General features: G+C 36.9%; 1 long non-coding RNA gene across 1 annotated transcript in view; it reads right to left on the reverse strand.

Moving 5' to 3' along the window:
* The window catches only part of LOC307193312, a 768,132-nt gene that overhangs the window by 290,013 nt on the left and 460,971 nt on the right, over nt 1-17,148 (reverse strand). The window contains exons 8-9 of the long non-coding RNA XR_013830296.1: nt 5,002-5,100; nt 2,797-2,836 (exon numbers count right to left, since the gene is read on the reverse strand). This is a non-coding gene — a long non-coding RNA (uncharacterized lncRNA). The remainder of the gene's footprint in view (nt 1-2,796; nt 2,837-5,001; nt 5,101-17,148) is intronic.

Genomic DNA, 17,148 nt, shown 5'->3' on the forward strand with positions numbered 1-17,148 from the left:
AAATATGTTTTTTCCCAGACTTGGCAAAAAAGTTATAATTTTTATTGGTTTCATCCGTACTTGAGTAATAAAAACACTCTATTTTTTGTCAACTCCTTGTCATTCTTCGAATGCTCTTCACCCTTGCATGCTTTTTGCCTCCTTTCCCATTTTATGGAATTCCTTTCCTTCCAATCTCTCTCTCTATCTCTCTCTCTCTTTTTTTTTAAAATTCCTGACTACCTCCAACTTCTCACCCAAAATGTAAGGTCATTGTATTGCTTTAATGTATAAAATCTTATTTCCTGGAGCGTTGCACAACTAAGTCAGAGATTTCTTAGTGTCAAGAACAAAGACTTTCATTTTGTAAAATAGTCCTGAGTGATCCTCTTTCTTAAAGGAGAGTTTCAGCATTTTGCTGAAGGCTCAAAGCCATTTAAGCCAGACAGTGCAGTAGAAAGAAAAACTCCCGGTATTTTCCTGTAGAACGTTTTTTAATGAAATAATGATTTTGGAAGATGTGAGCCTGACAGCTCAAGAGACAGAGATATTCTGATTAGCCAAAGGGTGAGCATCACATGGGTCAGCGGCAGGACACCAGGCTTACTTCTCTGGCTTGAGGCAAATCGGCCCGAGTGAAAGTGCAGTCTGTCTCTTCACCCAGCTGCCGAGCCCAGGCTGCCCAGCCACGATTAGTACCAGCTGTGAGGGTGAGCTTTCTGATGGAGAGATGGCTCGAGTCAAAGCTGCACCGATTCCCCAGCCTGCTGCCACAAAGCACCATTCGCCTATAAAATCTCTGTGTTCCTACCGTCCTAATCAAGCCCCAATCAAAGATACACCCAGCAGCACATTACTTACTTCTTTGTCATCTCTTTTGCCCAGCATCAATAATGAAACCACGAATCAAGTCTGCCCAATGTGCTATTTTGATCAAGCCAAAAAAAAAAATTCATTGTGCTTTTACTTCATAGTTCAAATTTGATTTCTGATGGAGACAATGTTCTCTAATAAACAGACATGATTTTACAAAGATTATTAAGAAATCAATGCCTAGTCGTTTCTTAGTTCACACATTAGACAGCAGTCTATGGAAAAAATTAATTTTTACAGAAAATTTATCAAAAGCTCCTGTATCTCCCATCTCCACCTGAACTTCCATGAAACGCCAATGAAAAGACACACAAGGACAGTCAAATACAAGGTCTTCGTTCTACTACAATGTGGATCACGCCACCTGCAAAATCATATACAGCAGCAGCCACTTTTCCGAAACAAGACCAAATTTGGTATCACCACTGTTTCCTTAGGGTGAGAAGTACTGGTATTAGCGTTAAATAACCAACGAGTACATCTCATTTGGAAGAAAATCTGAGGCTGTGTCAGGATGGCAAGCAGTAACTTCGGTGTACATGAAAGTGACTATAAACCACATAAATACATCCCAAGAAATCCACCACAAATGTATTCCTAAATTAATTCCTCCTTAGCTAGATCTTCCCAATATGTTTACAGGTACCCCAACACCAGCCAACATGATGGGAAATGTGATGGAAGGAGATTCAGAATAGAATATCACAATTTTTCAAATTTTATGTGATTATATGACCATGTAAAATTTCCAGGGCCCTTCTCAAGGCTATAGAAAGTCTGGTGTAAGAGAAGGCCCTAAAGATTAAGCTTCTTAATTTTACAGCAGATTTCCTTCCAGTTCCATGATATGCTGGGAAGTTCTATACTGAGGTCATTCAAGAAATTTCAACCCAAATGTGACATACCTGTTGACCTTTCAGTTGTACCAGAAATGCTTGTTATGCCCGGCTCTGTTCTAGTTATAAAATCTCTAACACTTATATTTTATAGTCTAGTGAAAAAGCATACAAATATGAATAAACAAATCATTTCAGATGGTGTGAAGTGCTGTGAAGAAAACAACAGCAAGAGCATGAGGCACGTTCTCAGTGGGGGGATTGCTTTCTCCAGGATGATGATCAGGAAAGATGTCTGTGAGTAGAAAAGTGTAGAGAAGGAGGTGTGGCATCACATTACCTAGAACTTTAGAGGCCATGTTCAGAAATAGGCACTTCATTTTAACTGCCTAGGAAATTGTATATTTTAAAGCAGGACGGTGATACAAACTGATTGCTCTAACTTCAGCATGAAAAACATCAATATACCTCTATTTCTTATGTCTGGGTGTTTCCCCTGATTTCTATTATAATCCTTCTAGATAACCTCCTTCAACCGAAAGAGCCCACTCAGCCCTTTGAGTCCAGCTGTCTCTAGTTTGGATTTTAGTCCTATTGCAAACCAGGCCCAGTTCTGACACTGCTGAGAAATTCCTGGGTGGCCAGAGAACCAGTAGATGAAGAAGGACATGGCAGGGTACAGTGCTGGCTGGCATCTGTTCCCCATCAAGAATTTTGGCAAACCCAAATTTGTTTGGAGGGAAAAAGCAGTAACTGCTGTTCAGACTTCCAGACAAATGTGACATACCCAGAGATCCTTACCTAACGCCAGAGGAGGGGTCAGTGGCTTCCATATATAAATTTTCCGTTAAAAAATCAAAATGTAACAAAATCTACAGAACAATACAACTACAATACACAACATTTTGTATTCTTCATTTCAAAAGATGTCTCAGAATCTTGCAACAGCACATAGTTATCATTATAAACATTAGTGTCAACTAAAAGAATGCTGCGTTCATGGAAATGCATAGGTGTAGAGTTCACAGTCTCAGTGATAACTGTAATGACAACCAACGAAACAACTCCTAGACATTTGTATAAATAAACTGAGCTTTTCCAAACTTACATTTCTGGGATTCATGGGAAATCAAAAATTCTGCCGGTAACTGCAAGGGAGAGAAAATGAAATGTTTTAATCTGCAAATTTCATATAGAAATAAAATAGATTCTGAAACCTTAAAATATCTGGATTTTGGGAGTGGTGGTGGTGGAGCATGATTTAGTCTTAACAAATTGCACCCTTAATAATACAACAGGAAAGATCACACTGAGTATATATTAACAAGATGTAAAATTTGTTCAGGGATAGAATATTCAGCTCCAGCCAACAAAAACCCAAAGCCAGATTAGAGCTGAAGGCCAAAAAGGCAAAATGCAGGCACCCTAAAGCCAGAGTGGAGAATTGGGCTGAACAATATGTATAAAGAATTGATGTTTTATACTCTCTGTACGGCAAGTTAATCCTATCAGGAGTAAGTATTGATTTACATTTCACATCTAACTTTCCTAGCTTCTGTCAAATTTAATGAATGTTGATGCAGATATTGATTTCTCTAGAAAAAGGAAATTAACAGGACAATGTCCAATTTTGACCTTTACTTAATGAGCCATGTATACATCAAAAGCCTTTTAGAACATGTTGCTGATCAGCCACAGAGCTGCAAAAGCAGTCTTATGTACCAAGAAAAAGAAAAAATTCAGACTTTTTAATGATCCCTCAAACTCATAATTACTGTAGAGACAGGGCTCAACAGAAATACAAAAGGGGGCAGCTCCCTTGCCACAATCTCGGCAATGAGAAATCTTCAGTGGCTTGCAGAACGTGGAAAATGGGATATGTCTACTTATAATTCAAATACCATCTTTTACAAGGCCCTGAGGGGAGTTTATTTAATGGCAATCCTGAATAAAACCTCTGGCTGTGTACCTTGATGTCTAAAAATAAGTCCCAGTGCATGTTTGTTTAAATCAGTGCTACTGGAAAAGCTTGACTTCAGTTTTGATGTTCTTTTGGGCAAAAATTCAATTCCAGATCACTGAAAAGAAATCACATATATTCTGTTGATCTGCTGCCTTTAATTATTTCATTTCTTTTCTCTCCAGTGTGGGCTTTGTCTAGAGGATTGGGATGCATGGAAATAATCAAATAAATGTCTAGATCCTCTGAATAAATGTCCTTAACTAGGTATAGAAAGTAGAGTTTTGATCAAATGTTCCATTTAAGGTCATATCTTGTTAATGTGAACTTTAAGAAATGTCCATACAATGTAGTATATTGTAGCATTGTAGTTTTTTTGTATCAAACTGCTCAAAAGCAATAGCTATTACTAAATCTTGAATATAGTTTGCTAGGTAAATATGTGTGATAATAGTGCTTGTTGTAAAAAGATTCTGATAGCCCAAAGTGTAAGTTATTGGTATAGGGCTGTAAGGAGGTCTATACTTTTTGTTGAATTAATAAATTTTGAAGCTCTTTGCAACTGTCTGCTTGACAACTCTCTTTGTTTAAATTATGGATTTCTCAAACTCAGCAGGTTCAAGGAAGGGCAAATGGAGCTCAGAGACATGATGAAACTGGCCAAAGAGAAAAGAAATAGGAAGTAGAAAGGAGACCAGATCCAAGTGAACCAGTCACACATAATGCAGGGGCACACCCAGCATCTTATGAAAGGAGGGCCCCTGTTACTTGCTTTGCGGAAGTGTTCAAATGAATTCCTTGACTACTGAACAACTCTAATTTCTTTAAAAGTTAGAAGAAAAATATTCAAATTGTATATGGTTTACAGATATATATTACCTGAAATAATACATACTTGTAAATTAAACTGTGCATAAACATGTCCTTTCTTTAAATAAATCCATTTGGTCAGTGTATATATATATTATTCTGAATCCCAAGCTACAGTAGAAAGTGGCCTAGTGAGCCTTTTATAAATATTTCTGATTATACTGTAAACCTGATTATATTAAGGAAACTATTGAGAAAATGCCTGCTTTATTAGGTTCTCTCAAGTACTTTTTTTCCTAATATTTTAGCTGAAGCCCAATCATAATATTTTAAATCTGATTTTTGGACTATAATCCATTTAATACACGTACATACAATGGAAAACAGAATGGAAGAGAAGGACATTTTTTGCAACTTCATGTAGCAAATAGATTTTTTAAATGTTATAAGAAATTTCTCTTAAATAACAGATTTATAATCAAGACATTGACCTGATTTCAGGGCCAAATCCCATCTCTGCCCTCTCTCATATCCAATACTTACTTTAGCTGTGTAAAATAGTTGAGGTCAGTGATTCTTGACTAAGAAATTCCAGTCTGTATCTTGAATCATATTCTCTTCAATTAGATTCTGTTACATTTCCTAAAACGGAGATTAGAACAATATTTCTGTGTGAGTGAGAGATATTAAGCAAATTATCAAATGAAGTTGTGGAATGTTTCTCTTTAGTCATATTAAAAACAGGTTAGGAAGTCATAGGCGATGGTAGAATTGGTCTCTCCTGAATCAGGGAGTGGGCCACATGACTTCTTGAGATTCTTTCCAGTTCAGTGAGTCCATAATTTTATTTCTTAAAAGCACTAGTGATGTGTAAAGACCCTTCTAGAGCTATGGGATTGGGAATGATTTTATTTTTATACTAATGATATATTGTAGTCACATGATGGTCTTCCCTCTAAGGATCTGGGAGAGCTTTCTTGACATTTTCTAATTAACTTTTTTTGCATTTCTCAGAAGCATGCATAAGGCATATGTTATTATCCACTTTGTAGGCACAGCAAAGTTGAGTGCCTAGGGATAAAAAAAAAAAAAAGAGTGAATCTATACTTGTAAAACTTGAATACTCAAATTAACAAAAGACTTGCTGTATTTCTACTAAGACAGAATTTACAGAGAAGGTAGCTGCTCATAATCCTATTTTTTTAACAGGAAAATAAAAAACTCAAGTTTTTGAAGAGAGTATCTAGAATCGTATGCATGATACTGGCTCACTATATGTAGCACAAGGATTTGAGAGTGGTTCTGAAAGCAGCTTTCAGGAGAAAAACCCAAATCAAAACCAATGGATGATCCAAGTTATATGTAGTAAGGATTCCACTTATTTCAACTAGTCATTTTGTTATAACTATAAAGCTATATTTTTTTAAGTTCTATCAAAATGTATTAAGGAGAAATGAAAGCATGGAAAAATGAATGACAACATAAGGCTGAATTCTGGTGAACAAGGTCTATTTTTACTTGGATGTGCCACACATTGTAACTCAAATGATGTATTGGGTTGGCCAAAAAGTTCATTTGGTTTTAAGTAAAAAACACAGTTTTCATTTTCACAATGAACTTTATTGAACAATGTATTCACTAAATGAACTTTTTGGCCAACCTAATAACTCATCCTCACAAATAACCCTAATGGATGTAGAAACTGAAGTTCAAACAGTCAAATAATTCTTCAAAAATCATGAGCGTTTATAGACAGAGACGGTTTTTGCCTAATTTTCTTTCTGTCTTCCAAATCAAACATAAAATTTTCAATTTTTTTTCAGTGGGGTAGCATGTAGTCATTAAGAAATATGTGTGTTTTTAGTTATATTCCATAAAATTTGAGGTAAAAATGCTACAAAAATATAAGACAAAAAGGAAATTCTCCCATTTTTCCATCTCATTTTCTCTACTTGTTTTATGTATTTTGTCTTAAAGAATGGAGCAAACTTCTGATTGAAGAAGTATATAATAAGCAACTAAGAATTATCTGGGCTTGAATCCAACAGAATCATAAATCTTCTATCCAAAATCATAAGGGCCTAGATTTTGTATTTTTGTTGTGGTGAAAGAGGGAAAGACACACACATGCACACAGAGCAACTGAGACAGAAAGGAGATAGACAGATAGATAGATAGATAATTGTTAGATAGATAGATAGATAAATAGATAGATAGATATGGACAGGGTGGGGGGCATAGCAGTAAGGAAGGAAAGTTCCACTACAAGTATGGTTTAATAGCTTCTATAAAACCAACCCTGCTAGAGATAACAATTATACATTCTGGAAAAAACAGAAATCAACTGCTTGAAGGTACCAGAGAGTGAACAAAAAGAGACAAAGAATGGGAGTGGAATATTTGAAAGAAGGGAATTATAGTCAGTAGAAATGTGTCCCCCCAAAAAAAATATATGTTCAAGTTCTAATCTCCATACCTATGAATGTGACCTTATTTAGAATTAGGGTCTTTGGAGATGCAGTCAAGTTAGAATGAGGTCATACAGCAATGACTGATTTCCTTGAAAGAGGGAAATTTGAACATGAAGACACACAAGGAGAATGGCATGTGATGATGGAGGCAGCAATTGGAGTGATGCACCTACAAGCCAAGGAACATCAAGGTTTGCTGGCAACCACCAGAAGCTAGGAAAAGGTAAGGAAGGATCCTCCCCTAGAACCTTCAGAGAAAGCAAGGCCCTACTCACACCTAGATTTCTGACTTCTGGCTTCCAAAGTAAGTTTATTTTTAAAGATACCATGTTTAAAGTAATTTCTGTGACAATACAAGGAAACTAAGACAGGCATGATACTGTCTGAATTTCTTATTTTACATCTTTCATCCTGAGAGTAGTCTCCAGTACTCAATGTTGGATAGCTCTAATTCCAGTAGAAAAACCTCAACATTGCTGGACTGACAAATCAGAATAATGCTTGAGGCAACCACATCCCTTGAAAGTGAAGGCATTAATTCTAGAAAAGAAAAAGTCAGAGAAGGGGAGCCTCAAATTATATATATATACATATATATACACACACACACACACACACACACACACACATATATATATATATATATATATATATATATATATATATATATATACACTCTAAGTCTCTGACTGACCCTTGTATGATTCAAATACATGCATTGTGCAAGCAACAAGCAGCCCTGGCAACAACTGCAAGGAAAACAGAACAAAATTTTCAGTTTGAGTTAAGCCAAGTTAACAGTCTGCAAAAACAAACACAGAACTCTTTAGAGGAACATATAATAGGCCCAGAGTTTCAATGACATGTCATTCATAATGTACAGCATACAATCCAAAATGACTCAACATAAGAAGAAATAGGAAAACATAAGCCATTCTGTACAGAAAAGACAATGAATAGAGACCAACTCTATTCGTAGATGTTGGAATAGCACATAAGTAGCTATTATTAGTATGCTTAAGACTACAGTATAAAAGAAAATCTGCTCATATTGACAGAGAATCTCAGCAGAGATATAGAAAGTATAAAGAGAGAATCTAATGGAAATTACAGAACTGAGATATATAATATTTAAAATTAAAATGTCAACAAATTAACAGCAAAATGGAGATTACATAGGAAAGATTTCCATTTGAAGTCAGTACAATAGAAATGAAGAACATAAAGGGGGGGAAAAAAAGACCAAAAATGAGCAGCACTTAAGTGACTTATGAGATGATTCAAAAGAAAAGAAGAGAGAAATAATGGAGTAAAAAAAGGTTAGAAGAAATAATGGCTGAAAATTTACAAAATTCAATGAAAGACATAAAATTACAGATTCAAAAAGCTTAGCAAACACCAAGCAGAATCAACACAAGGAAAATCTCATTTAAACACATCCTAGTCAAACTGCTGTATTTATTTTCATATAAATTTAAAATAAATATTTCAATTTCTATAAAAATATCTGCCTGGATTTTGATTGTGTACTTTGAATTTTTAGAGATAATTGAGAAGAAATTAAATTATAACAATTTTGAGACTCAACACATGAACATAGTACACAATTTCATTTATTTAGATTTTCTTTAATTTCTCTCAGCAATATTTTGGAGTTTTCAGTTTATAGGTCTTTCATGTGTTTTGTTAAATTTAGTCTTAAATACTGTATATTTTGATATATTTCAAAGTTTTTATTTGCACTTCAATTTCCAGGGCATTGGACATTGCAGGCATATTGAAATGTGATTGATATTTGTGTGAACTGGTGTCCTGTCACCTTGCTAAAATCACATATTACCTCCAGAAAGCTTTTTGTAGATATTTTATGATTTTTCTAATTAGAGAATAATATTGCTGCAAATAAAATGTTTTCCAAATTGGGTGCCTAATTTTTTCTTGCTTTACAGAACTAGATAGGACTTCCAATACAATGTTGAATACAAGTGGTGAGTGAGATATCTTTGCTTTGTTCCTGATATTAGGGTGAAAGCATTCTGTCTTTCACCATTATATATGATGTTAGCTCTAGGTTTTCATACGTGCACTCTATCAGGTTGAGGAAGTTCACTTCTATTGTTTGTCTGCTGAGAGTTATTACTTTTGTATCACAAATGTATATTGAATTTTGTCAAATATTTTTGCTGTCTCTACTGATATAAGTATTTTTTTTCTTTTTTAGTCTCTGAATGTGATGAATTAAATTGATTAATTTTCACATGTTGAACTAACTTTGCATTTCTAGGATAAATCCTATTTGGACATAAAGAGTTATCACTTTTATATATGGCTGATTATGATTTGATAATTTTTAAATAATTTTTAAAATCTTTAAAAAGATGGGAAATAGGTCTGTAGTTTTCTTTTCTAGTAATATCTTGGTCTCATTTTGTTTTCTGGGTAATTCTAAACTCATAAAATGAGTTGGAAAATTTGCCATTATCTTTTATATACAGGAAAACTTAGTATAGAATTATAATTTTTTATTTTAAAATATTAGGTAGAATTCAACAGTGAAATTATTTAGGCCTGAAATTTTCTTTTTGAAAAGGTTTTAAATTACTAATTCAGTTTACTTAATTGATATAGAGCTATTTCTTTTTTTTTTTAATTTATGTTATCTATTTCTTCTTGAGTAAACTCTTTTGGTTTGTGTCTTTCAATTAATTCATCTTTTCATCTTAATTGTGGAATTTATTGGCAAAAGATTGCTTACAATACTCCAGTTTCACCCTTTTAATATTTGTGTTTTCTATAATTATTCCTTTCATTCCTCATATTGGTTATGTTTCTCCCTTTTTTTTCCTTCATTAATTCAGGTAAAGTTTTCCAATTGTATTGATGTTTACTCGGAACAAATTTGGCTCGCTTTGATTTTTCTCTATTGTCTTTCTGTACCATTCCACTGTGTTTTGTTTGTTGATTGCTTTTACCTTTATTACCTTCCTTCTGCTTAATTTGAATTTAAGCAATTTGCAAATTTCTAAAGGTATTACCTTAATTAACGAATTTCTGGACCAGTAAATGTCACCTTATATGACAAAGACTTTATTATTACCTTCCTTCTGCTTAATTTGAATTTAAGCAATTTGCCAATTTCTAAAGGTATTACCTTAATTAACAAATTCCTGGACCAGTAAATGTCACCTTATATGGCAAAGACTTTGCAGATGTAATTAAGAATCTTTAGAAAGAGGGAGATTATCCTGGATTATCTGTATGAGTCCTAACGCAGTCACAATTGTCCTTATGAGAGAGAGACAGAGGGAAATTTTACAGACAGAAGAGGAGAATGTAATATGACCTGGAGGCAGTGATTAGAGTGATGCAGCCACAAATCTATGAATGCTGGAAGTCACCATAAGCTGAAAAAGGCAAGAAGCAGATTCTCCCCTAGAGCCTCTGGAGGGACTACACTGATGCTGACATTGATTCTTGGTTCAGTGATATGATACTGATTTCAGACTTTCGGTCTCCAAAACTGTGAGAAAATTAATTGCTATTGTTTTAAGCCACCAAGTTTGCAGTAATTTGCCGTAGCAGCCACAGGGAGCTAATACACATGGTATATCTTCTTTCATTTTACTTGTAATCTATCTAAGTCTCTTTTTTAAAAAAACCTGGGTTTCCACTAGGTAGCATAGAGTAAGGTCTTTATCATTCATCTATCCTTGCTTTTTAATTGTGCTGTTTACAACATTTATATTTAATGTAATTACAAATATAGTTGGGTTAAATCTACCACATGCTGTGTTCTATTTGTTCCATTTATTCTGTATACTAGTTTTGCTCTTCCATGCCATAGAATAATTTTATGATCTAGTTTTTCTTCTTCTTGCTTGTAAACTATATCCTTTTGTTTCATTCCCTTCAGTAGTTGCTCTAAACATGTGCAATCTATCATTTTAATTTTTTACAGTTTACTTTCAGATAATGTTATTTTACATTATTTCACATAAGATGTCAGAACCATTACTGACTTCCATTCTTTGTGAGATTATTGTCACATTTCATTTCTATATAGCTTATAAAATTCCACTGTTATTAATTTTACATTGGATTATTATTAATAGTCTGTTTTAAAAGATTAAAAAAATTTCTTTATATTTACTTGCATTTTTTAATATTTCTAGTGTACTTTAATTTATTGTGTACACTCAAATTTTCATTTGGATATCATTTTTCTTCTACTGAACAACTTTCCTTAACATTTTTTGCAGGTTAAGCCTACCGGCAGTAACTCTTCTCAGCTTGTGTTTTCCAAAACTATTTTCTTTTATTCTAATTTATGGAACATATTTTAAGTGGACATAGATTTTTTCATTTTTTTCTTTTAGTAATTTCATTATATTGTTCTATTTTCTTCTGGATTAGGAAGACTTGTGGTTCTTATCTTTTAAATTGTGTCTGTAATGTCTCTTTTTTTCCTTGGCCACTTTCATGATTTTCTCCATACCTTTTGTTTTCTTCTTCCCCATTCTCTTTATTGTCTTTTGCAACTTCAAGTCTCTAAATTTGTCCACTATTCTACAGCTCTTTGAAGCTCTGCTCTATTTTTTTTCCTGACATTCCTCTGTGTGTGTGAGTGTGTGTGTTATAGTTGTTAAAATTCCTATAACCATTTTCAAGTTGACTGATTTGTTTTGCTGTGCTGTGTTCAGTCTAGTTGTAAGCTAATTGAGGAAATTATTCATCTCTAATATTGTTTTTCATTTCTAGCATTTCCATTTGACTCCTTTGTATAATTGTAATCTCTCTGCTGAAATTCCTCACCTGTTATGCATATCGTTTAACTTTTCTACTATATTATATAACATATTATTATGTTTTAAATCAGTGTTCCAACAACTCGGTCATTTCTAAATATGTTCCTGTTGATTGTTTTTGCATTTTGAAAATGAGGGGGTTTGCTTGCCTTTTTTGTTTTGTGTTTCTCCTAAGTTTTTACTGGATGCTAGACTTGATGTGTGGAACAAGCACAGCAGCAGAGACTGAGAAAAATAGTGTTTATTCTTGAAAATAAGCATGCCTCTTCTTTTGTCAAGTCATTAGTGTACTTGATTGAGTCATTCTAGTCTGTAGTTGGGAATATGTACAGTTTTATTGTTGCCCTAGTTACTTTTAGTCTTCCACAGACTTTAATTCCTCTAGTGGTAGGCTACTGCTACTTTTGCTTACCATGAGGCCTGGAGTGTTAAAGAATTTTCTTTGTATTCCTTCTCCATCCTCAGATTTCAGCAAGGTCTTGTCTCCACACTCTTGCCCTTTCCTCGGGATATATTTCTGTTGATTTTTACTTGGTGTAGGGCTGTGGTAGGAGTAGGGTATTTCTCCATTCTTCTGTTCTACCTTCAGCCTTCAGCATGCCATATACACCTGAACATCAAAAGGAGAGCTTTCTCAGCATTTCTGTTCCTTCCCTACTGGCAAACAACCTCTTCCTCAAATGCAGGGTCTAGAGAGTGGACATTCTACCCACATCCCATGTCAGTCAAACTCTGCTCTGTACTGGTGGGAATCTTTAATGAGAGTGATTTTCCTGCCCTCTCCTAGCAACAGAAGATCTCTGCCTTGTACCAGTGCAGGATCCTGGGTACCAGCTGTTTTCCTGTTACTCCAGAGTAGCAGATGTTTTTGCATCACATCAGCACACTGTAGAGATTGGTTTCCTACATTTCCCTCAATGATAGCATACCTTACCTATGCCTAAAACCAAGGTAGAAACTGGGAAGGTAAGAGGATATCTTTCCCATCCTCCGACAGCAGTTAGTTTTTTTTCTCATGTCCAAGCAGGGTCCAGGGATGGGTAGCAGCAGCTGATCATCATCCTGTAATCATGTAAGCATAGAAAGCTTCTCCAGGTAGTACTTTTACATCCTTAAACCTAGACAGGACCTGCACATTTGTACTATAAAAGATGTTCCTCTCAAGTCTCCTGACTGTATCCCAATTATCTTACATGATCACTCAGTGGAAGCCTGTGGTTAACGGCTGGCACTGGGTGCAGACTCCCCTTTTGAGTGGTGTTTCTGGTGATTTTAAAGTAACATTTTAACCTATACTCAGTCTTTAATAATTAATTGACATTTTATTTGTAGTTTCCTTGCCCACTTTTATTCCAGTTCCCCCAACTCCCCATGCTTGCCAAAGGTAAGATATTCATGTGACCCATCTCTCCTTGGAGGGTCTTAACACCTTTCAGAATTTAGTCTAGGGCTTCCCTGGTGGCGCAGTGGTTGAGAGTCCGCCTGCCGATGCAGGGGACATGGGTTCGTGCCCCGGTCTGGGAAGATCCCAAATGCCGCGGAGCGGCTGGGCCCGTGAGCCACGGCCGCTGGGCCTGCGCATCTGGAGCCTGTGCTCCGCAACGGGAGAGGCCACAACAGTGACAGGCCCGTGTACCGCAAAAAAAAAAAAAAAAAAAAAAAGAATTTAGTCTACCTGGTTGTCTTGTGGTTTGAGCTCTATGATGAGCTAAACAATATGAATGTTCAAGATTAGATAGGTTTTTCTTGTCATTAAGGTAAGAGTGATGCTCTCATGGGGCTTTCTACACCCTTAGTGTAAGTGGGAATCTGTGTAAATATTAAACATACACATTTAGGCTTATATTTTTTTTCTGTTTGCATCGAAAGTAATCCATAACTGTATCAGCAAGAATGGGCTGTATCCCCAAAATATCAATATAAAGACTATTGTCTTTAAACAACAGTAACAATGCATGTCCATTTTAGGAAGGCAACAGATACGCTCAAATTTATTTTCACACTGGGTTTCAGGCTGTCAGAGCAGTCTCTATCTGGAATTTTTAAAATTTATTGTGACAGAGAAACTTGATTTGAATATGAATAGTAAGGTGAACATAATTTTCATGACTAGAGAATGGACTCAATCATTTTTTCATAAATCCTGTTATAATCTTCATAAATCTCCAAGTTCTTCTGAAACTGTAGCTAAAAATTTAGTCAAGGTTCTGGTACTTAGAAGGGATTAAACTAGATTAACATCACTTCTTACAGAATTTGGTCTAAAATCAAGACTCATTTATGTCTGGGTGTGTGTTACAAACCTAACTATATTATTGAGTTTACTAAGGGGAGTACAGACTCTAGTTCTAATTAGACGATGTTTTAACTGGATACTTAGTTGGGTGTATATTAGGTTCGGTTCTTTTCTCTGAGGATAAAGTTGATTAGGGAAATCATAAGAATCAAGAAGATTCTCAGGATGTAAAATAGCCCTTTGGGGGAAAAAAATTAAACTTCATTATTTTACTTAGAAAAGAAAAAACTGAGGAAAAATTTAGTGAAAGTCACTTTAGGATCAGAAGGGTCTTTACTCATCTATTCTCCCATTTCCAGTGAGGAGACTTTACTTTGTGAAAAGATAAAATGGGCTCCTAAGAAAAGATCAGAAATTTAGGTTAGAAGTGAAAAAAATCTGTCAGTAAGAGGTTTTAATCCTTGCAGTGAATTTCCCATTTCTGGACTTTTTAATACTAAGATATTATCTCATCTGATTCTTTTAAGTATTGTCTGGAAGGGTGGATTCTAGCTTTATAAGATCCTCTTTTATTCAAATATTTTATTTTCTTATTGGAAATAATGCACAGCTTGGTGTTTAATAATGCTTTAAGAATTTTTAAAAATTTTAAACATTCATGTTCTAATTTGATCATTACAAACTTTAGACAATGGGTTTAAAAGATACTTCTTCTCCCCTTTTGCAGATAAGGAAACATAAAACAAAGTTTATACAGCCAGTAAGTGACATATATGGGAGCAGAATATGCTCTCTTTGAGAACAACGACCGTAACTCAGTCCCTTACTGTAGTACATTTACAGTCTAATGTTAAATCTTGGAGGAAAGATGAGAAGATGGCGAAAGAGTAAGACGCAGAGATCACCTTCCTCCCCACAGGTACACCAGAAATACATCTACACGTGGAACAACTCCTACAGAACACCTAGTGAACACTGGCAAAAGACCTCAGACCTCCCAAAAGGCAAGAAACTCCCCACGTACCTGGGTTGGGCAAAAGAAAAAAGAATAAACAGAGACAAAAGAATAGGGATGGGACCTGCACCAGTGGGAAGGAGCTGTGAAGGAGGAAAGATTTCTACACACTAGGAAGCCCCTTCGCGGGCGGAGACTGCGGGTGGCGGAGGGGGAAAACTTCGGAGCCGCGGAGGAGAGCACAGCTTCAGGGGTGCGGAGGGCAAAGCGGAGAGATTCCCGCACAGAGGATCAGGGCCGACCGGCACTCACCAGCCAGAGAGGCTTGTCTGCTCACATGCTGGGGCGGGCGGGGCCGGGAGCTGAGGCTCGGCTTCGGTCGGAGCGCCAGGAAAGGACAGGGGTTGGCGGCATGAAAAAAAGCCTGCAGGGGATTAGTGCGCCACAGCTAGCCGGGAGGGAGTCCGCGGAAAAGTCTGCACCTGCCGAAGAGGCAAGAGACTTTTTCTTCCCTCTTTGTTTCCTGGTGCGCGAGGCGAGGGGATTCAGAGCGCTGCTTAAAGGAGCTCCAGAGACGGGCGCGAGGCGCGGGTAAAAGCGCGGACCCCAGAGATGGACATGAAACGCTAAGGCTGCTGCTGCCGCCACCAAGAAGCCTGTGTGTGAGCACAGGTCACTATCCACACCCCGCTTCCAGGTAGGCTGTGCAGCCCGCCACTGCCAAGGTCCCAGGATCCAGGAACAACTTCCCCGGGAGAATGCACGGCGCAGCGCGCCTGAGGCTGGTGCAACGTCATGGCGGCCTCTGCCGCCACAGGCCCGCCCCGCACTCCATGCCCCGCCCTCCCCCCGGCCGGCGTGAGCCAGAGCCCCCGAATCAGAGGCTCCTTTAACCCCTTCCTGTCTGTGCGAAGAACAGATCCTCTATGGCGACCTACACGCAGAGGCGGGGCCAAATCCAAAGCTGAGCCCCGGCAGCTGTGTGAACAAAGAAGAGAAAGGGAAATCTCTCCCACCAGCCTCAGAAGCAGCAGGATTAAAGCTCCACAATCAACTAGATGTACCCTGCATCTGTGGAATACCTGAATAGACAACGAATCATCCCAAATTGAGGAGGTGGACTTGAGAGCAAGATTTATGATTTTTTCCCCTTTTCCTCTTTTTGCGAGTGTGTATGTATATGCTTCTGTGTGAGATTTTGTCTGTATAGCTTTGCTTCCACTACTTGTCCTAGGGTTCTATCCGTCCTTTTTTTTGGTTTGCTTGTTTTTTTAATTTTTTTCTTAATAATTATTTTTTATTTTAAAAACTTTATTTTATCTTTATTTTATTTTATCTTTTCTTTTTTTCCTTCCTTCCCTCCTTCGTTCCTCCCTCCCTCCCTCCCTCCCTCGCTCCTTTCTTTCTTCCTTCCTTCCTTTCTTTCTTTCTTTCCTTTCTTCTTCTACTACTAATTCTTTCTTTCTACTTTTTCTCCCTTTTACTCTGAGCCGTGTGGATGAAAAGCTCTTGGTGCTACAGCCAGGAGTCAGTGCTGTGCCTCTGATGTGGGAGAGCCAACTTCAGGACACTGGTCCACAAGAGACCTCCCAGCTCCACATAATATCAAATGGCGAAAATCTCCCAGAGATCTCCATCTGAACACCAGCAGCCAGCTTCACTCAACGACCAGCAAGCTACAGTGCTGGACACCCTATGCCAAACAACTAGCAAGACAGGAACACAACCCCATCCATTAGCAGAGAGGCTGCCTAAAATCATAATAAGTCCACAGACACCCCAAAACACACCAACAGACGAGGACTTACCCAACAGAAAGACAAGATCCAGCCTTATCCACCAGAACACAGGCATTAGTCTCCTCCACCAGGAAGCCTACACAACCCACTGAACCAACCTGAGCCACTGGGGACAGATGCCAAAAACAACGGGAACTACGAACCTGCAGCCTGCAAAAAGGAGACCCCAAACATGGTAAGATAGCAAATGAGAAGACAGAAAACACAGAGCAGTTGAAGGAGCAAGATAAAAAACCACCAGACCTAACAAATGAAGAGGAAATAGGCAGTCTACCTGAAAAAGAATTCAGAATAATGATAGAAAGATGATCCAAAATCTTGAAAATAGAATAGACAAAATGCAAGAAACATTTAACAAGGACCTAGAAGAAATAAACATGAAATAAGCAATGATGAACAACACAATAAATGAAATTTAAAATAC

Source organism: Stenella coeruleoalba, assembly GCF_951394435.1.
Source record: "Stenella coeruleoalba genome assembly, chromosome: 10".
In the NCBI taxonomy this organism is placed as follows: Eukaryota; Metazoa; Chordata; class Mammalia; order Artiodactyla; family Delphinidae; genus Stenella; species Stenella coeruleoalba.